The sequence below is a fragment of the Podarcis tiliguerta genome (genome assembly GCF_965153285.1).
Source record: "Podarcis tiliguerta genome assembly, chromosome: 13".
NCBI classification, from domain to species: domain Eukaryota; kingdom Metazoa; phylum Chordata; class Lepidosauria; order Squamata; family Lacertidae; genus Podarcis; species Podarcis tiliguerta.
In genome coordinates this window covers 40,650,284-40,656,698 of record NC_139546.1, presented here as the reverse complement: position 1 = coordinate 40,656,698, position 6,415 = coordinate 40,650,284, and positions in this window count along the sequence as shown.

Sequence of the window (6,415 nt, the reverse complement as noted above, 5' to 3'; positions counted from 1 at the left end):
CACGTCCCATAGAAAGAAATTGTCACAAGGGACTGAGGGAAAGAGTCTCCCTTCCTGGAGTCTCATGTGGATACAGACCCTTGGGTTCAACATCTTTCCTTTCCTTTTTGGGCGGCTGGTGGTAGAGATAAATAAGCAATGGTTTTAAAAGGAGGGACAACTCAGTGGTAGGAAGGCTAGTCTTTAACTTTTCTTTTTCCCCTCCCCTTTGAAACATCTACATGTAAGAATGGACAAATCTACTGGGTCAATGATTTCAGATATACAGATATATAGATATATATATATATAGATATATATCTGTTTTACAATTTCAAATAAACATTTTACAGACTTCCAAATGACTTCCCTTCTTCTCTTTCCATGGTTCATTTTACATATCTTACATCCCAGCACATTTTACTATAACCATTCAAATCAGTTTTCCACTACAGTGGTACCTCGGGTTACATACGCTTCAAGTTACATACGCTTCAGGTTACAGACTCCGCTAACACAGAAATAGTACCTCGGGTTAAGAACTTTGCTTCAGGATGAGAACAGAAATCATGCAGCAGCGGCGCAGCGGCAGCAGGAGGCCCCATTAGCTAAAGTGGTGCTTCAGGTTAAGAACAGTTTCAGGTTAAGAACAGACCTCCAGAACGAATTAAGTTCTTAACCCAAGGTACCACCGTATTATATCCCTCAAGAATTATTTAGATATTATAAAGATTGAATTTCATGCTTCCAGCATTTTCAGCTATACACACTTATTTTCCATATACTCAATAAACTTTTTCCAATCTTCCTTAAACGTATATTCTTCTTGCTCTTTTATTCTATATGTTAAGTCTGCCAGTTGTGCATATTCTATCAACTTAGTTTGCCAATCCTCTTTAGTTGAAACACCACTCACTTTCCATTTTTGGGGCTAACAAGACATGAGCCTCAGATGTTGAATACATCAATAATATTTCTGATAACTAGGAATTTCAGTCTGGGTTATCCCCAGCAGAAAGGACTCTGGGTTTAGGGGGAAAGTAATATTAAACATTTTTTTTAGTTCATTATAAATCATTTCCCAATATTATTTTACCTTTTTACATGCCCACCACATGTGAAATAATGTTCCCTCCACACCTTTACACTTCCAACACTTATTAGATTCTGTCGTGTAAATCTTAGCCAACCTGCTTCGAGTTAAATAACATCTATGAATCATAGTTCTCTTTCAAAGAATAACATGCTGTAATTTTCAAGTCACTTTTCCAAAGTTTCTCCCAGAGGTTAAGATCTATATTGTTTCCTTTATCTATTGCCCAGTGCGTCATTGAAGCTTTAACAAGCTCATTTTTGTTTCCCATTTTAATAAAAGATAATGTATTTTAGACAAAAATTTATCTTTGTTTTACAAGAGTTCTGTTTGGAATTGTGAGCTATGGTCCAAAAAACAGTTCTTTCTGTCTAATTTAAACATATCATGTAACTGATGATATTGCAACCAGTCTGCAACTTGACTACTTAGGTTTTTAATTGGTTTCAGTTTGGGTTACACCCCACCCACCCCCATCCCGGTAAAATCCAGCAATTCCCTGTAAGTCACTTATTGTCTATCCATATTAACTCTTTAATTGTAATTGCCTTGATGGGAGAAAGCCATAAAGGTGATTTTCTTTCCAGCAGTTTTTATATTTCTCCCAAACTCTATACAGATTCTTCCTAAGAATGTGGTTCATAAAACTCTTATAGGGGCTGGTAGTTTTGCTTTTAATCTATGTTTTCTAAATGTTGTTGACTGCCTTGAAGAGCTGAGTAAAAAATGGGATATAAAACAAAAAGCTATGGAAGCCTCTTCCCCTACCACCACTGAACTCTAAACATATTCAGTAAACATATTCTTTGATTTTTTTTCCCCAGACATGGATGATTGTTTTCAATATCCAGAAGATCAGTACCCAAACATTTGCCAGGATATATGTCTTCCAAAAATATTAACTTCCTGTCTTACGATAAACCTCTGGAAATCAGTTGCATTATTTCCGCAAATATGACACAGAATGAGAGATGTGAAAGTGAAATGTGGACTACTCTACATGGGCCGACAGATACTTGCCTTGTGCAAAGGAATAACAGAGCAAAAGAGACAAGCAAAGACCACATCAGGGCCTGGTTCAGTTGGCTAAAGACAGGGCTAACTTAAGAAAGAAACATCTGATGGCTGCTGCTGTTTCAAGGGGCTGGTAGTTTTGCTTTGTGATCTGCTGTGTTTTCTAAATGTTGTTGACTGCTTTGACGAGTCGAGTAAAGAAGTGGGATATAAAACAAAAAGGCCTTTCCCCTTACCACCACTAGACTCTAAAAGTCTTCAGTAAACATGTTTTTGTTTTATTTTCAGACATGGGTGACTGTTTTCAATGTCCGGAAGATCAGTACCCAAACATTGGCCAGGATACATGTCTTCCAAAAGATATTAGCTTCCTGTCTTATGATGAACCTCTGGGAATCAGTTTGGTCACTTTTGCTCTTTTATTGACTTTCATTACAGCTTTGGTGCTTAGGATCTTCATCAAGCACAAAGAAACTCCTATAATCAAAGCCAACAATCGGACCCTCACCTATGTTCTCCTCATAGTCCTCATTCTCTCCTTTCTTTGTCCTTTGATATTCCTTGGCCAGCCCACAAAAATAACCTGCCTCCTTCGACAAACTTCTTTTGGAGTCATCTTCTCAGTAGCAGTATCTTGCATCTTAACAAAAACAACTATAGTGGTTCTAGCCTTCATGGCTACCAAGCCAGGGTCCAGAATGAGGAGATGGGTGGGGGGAAATCTGGCCATCTCCATTGTTCTTTTCAGTTTCCTCATTCAAATGATGATTTGTAGTGCCTGGCTGATAGTTGCTCCCCCACTCCCTGATTTAGACAAGCACTCAGGGACTAAAGAAATTATACTGGAATGTAACAAAGGATCAGTCACCATGTTCTACTGTGTCCTAGGCTTCATGGGAATGCTGGCCCTTGTCAGTTTCACTGTGGCTTTCCTAGCTAGGAAGTTACCAGTTTTAATGAAGCCAAGTTCATCACCTTCAGCATGTTGGTGTTTTGCAGTGTGTGGCTGTCCTTTGTTCCTACCTACCTGAGTACCAAGGGAAAGTACATGATGGCTGTGGAGATCTTTTCTATATTGGCCTCTATTTTTGGGTTACTGGGCTGCATCTTCTTCCCCAAATGTTACTATATCATTTTGCTGAGGCCAGAGTTAAACAGCAGGGGACAGCTTATCATAAGAAAGAAATAAAGCATGAACAAGTCTATTTGACAAAACTGTTCCCCAAAGCCAATACAGCAGCCCATGTAGCTGGTCTCACTGGACTTTCCCCTGACAAAGTACTGTGATACCATCAAGGAACACAGACAGCTATGTGGGCATGAACCATAGCAGAGCCACTCTTCCAAGTTCATTCTTCTCTGAATTTGATGTTCTTTCCCCCTCATACTAAAGTTTAAAAAGGAACACTTTTGTACAAATATTTTAAATGTTGAATTAAAAGCTAAAGGTTGCATTTCAGACTACTAAAGATATTGTTGTAAAATTCACCATATTTTACAAGTGATTCAAAAAATCATGGAAGCTTAGTCCCAAGTAACTACTATGTGTAGGGCTGCAGTCATGCCACATGGCTGGTGTGAATCCAGGTCTGCTCAGCCAAATTCCAAGATCCTGACTACACCATACTACATTTTGGGATCTCCATTGGTTACAAGGTCTTCTAATATGAACTTCTAACTTCACCAATACATCACTGGTCCCTTATTATCTAATGAAAGGAAATTAAAAATAACAGTCCTGAATATGTGACAAAGACATTTCCTTCAGCAATTCCACAGGGAATCCCTAAAACGGAATACATACATTCCTCCTTAGTTATTAAAAGGGCTATAATTAAATCTGCTGCTCCTCAAAGATCCCTCTGGATTTTCACTGGCAACTGGCAACATAACACAAAGGATGCTGCAACTTAACCAGAATTACTTAAAAAGAGTCTGGGATACTCCCAGATTGCATCCTCTCAGGAAACTTAACTACCATTCAAATGAGACAATTTTTATCTTGGAGAAGCTGATTATACTATTGCCAGAGAAATCATGGTTTCTGCATAGAACAAACAGTTGCCCTTGTATGAATGGTGGTTTTAGTCGTCTTGCTGCTGAAACTGATTTCTTACAATGTATGTCAGGCTCGCATAGTAAAATGCAGGCTCCAAAGTCCACACCGTCCACTTCAAATGTATCATCAGCCAGGAGAGTTCCTCATTGGTGGCATTGTTTTCCATGGTGGCTTCATCTCCTCTCCAGCAACATTGACTGAGGAACCCCCACCAGTGCTGCCTGAAGAGCTTGTGTAAGAACTAAGCCACTTATTTATTACAGTATGGGAAAGACCAAACCAATAGTTGCAGCCTTAGCATAATGGCTGAGGCTGCAAACCTCTACCCATTGACCTAGGGATAAGCACTTTTTATTTCAGTGGGACATATGCTGATGTAAAAATACATAGGAATGTCTTCTGAATTAAGAGAATACTCTAGAAGCTCCCATTTCTTGATAGGGAAATGAATATAAATGTATTGAAATGTATATATATTTATGTGTCTGAGATAGCCCTTTTGAAGAGTTGATTTTATCTGAACAGGGGTGTAAAAAAACCTTGTTCTGAACCTGAATGCTCATATTTTTTATTTTCCTGATCTTAGGCTATAGTTTGTTTCACAATGGCGACATATAATATGAATTATAGAATTCTGTGAATTACAACCACCATCTCTGCCTCATGAGTAAGGAAGGGGTCATTGCAGGAGAGAGCTCAGAAACTTTGTAAATGTCAGGAAAAGACTTCAGATGTTTCAGGGAAAGACCCCAGGGGTTCCAATGTTCCTATGGGCATCACATTAGTAACCCCTGGTCTAGATACCATTGGCCTTAACAGGTCTTAACTGAGACAAAACTAACAAAATGAATTTCAATAGGGACAAATGTCAGATTCTGCACTTAGGCAGGAAATAACAGCTGCACAAATATAAAATGGGGAACACCTGGTTTGCCAGTAGTACATCTGAAAAGTCTGCATCAACAGAAGCATAGTACCCCAGTAAAAAAAAAAAACACAGAAGAGATCTCTTCTGCGCTGCACAGAACACACCTGATATATTGTGTTCAGTTGTGTTCAGCACAATTTAAGAAGGATACTGACAAGCTACAACATGTGCAGAAGAGGTTGACACATATGATCAAGGGTCTGGAAGCCAAACCTTATGAGGAAAAGTTGAGCGGTTTGCTATGTTTAGCTATGAAAATAGGAGACTGAGGGGATATAGCATAGCCATTTTCAAATATCTCAAGGGCTGTCACCAGGAAGATGGAGCAAGCTTGTTTTCTCTTGCTCCAGAGGGTAGTGCGCGAACCAATGGATTCAAGTTGCAAGAAAGGAGACTTTGTGTCTGAAAAGTCTGCATCAACAGAAGCATAGTGCCCCAATAAAAAAAACACACAGAAGAGATCTCTTCTGTGCTGCGCAAAACACACCTGGTGTATTGTGTTCAGTTGAACCAATGGATTGAAGTTCCAAGAAAGGAGATTCTGTGTAAACATGAGGAAGAACTTGCTGATTATAAGACCTGTTCAGCAGTGGAATGGACAGGGAGTTAACTCCCTTGAACTCAATAGGATTAACTATTGTAATTCATATCTGTTCCTTCTGATACTGTTTGCAACTCTCATTCTAGGGTGGTGCCTAAGCTTTACCAGCACATTGTGGCCTTGGCATTTGCAGTCAAGGAGATCAATGAAGACCCTCAAATCTTACCCAATATCACCTTGGGTTTTCACTTGTATGACAGCTATTACAATGCAAGGAGCACATATCTCGCCACACTGCTGCTTTTATCCAGGGTGGAGAAATTTGTCCCAAACTATATATGTGATGTTGAAAATAATCTGGCTGGGGTCATTGGGGGACTTGATTCTGTAATCTCCTATTATGTGGCAACAGTTTTGGATATCTATAAGATTCCACAGGTAAGACACCCATGTACGATACCTCTCTAAGCTTGCATTGGGAATGAGGCTGAATTCACAGCACCAGTTCAGAGTGTATCACCAGTTCAGGGCGAGGATGAAATTGGGGGCAGAACCATGCACACCACCCTCACCAGCCATTTTGGGATTTGCAGCATTTCCTGCTTAACAAGAAGGATATCTGAATTGAGCTGCAGGGGAAGCGGGGTAATTCCTTATAGGATAAAAATTCACAAGTATTTCCAAGTACAATAATTATTTCTCTTCACGACACCACACCCAATATTTGAATGTTTAGGTGGAAAGGGCTTTCAAATTAAACACACCCTGGAGTTATGGCAAATTGCAGATGCAGTCCAGTTC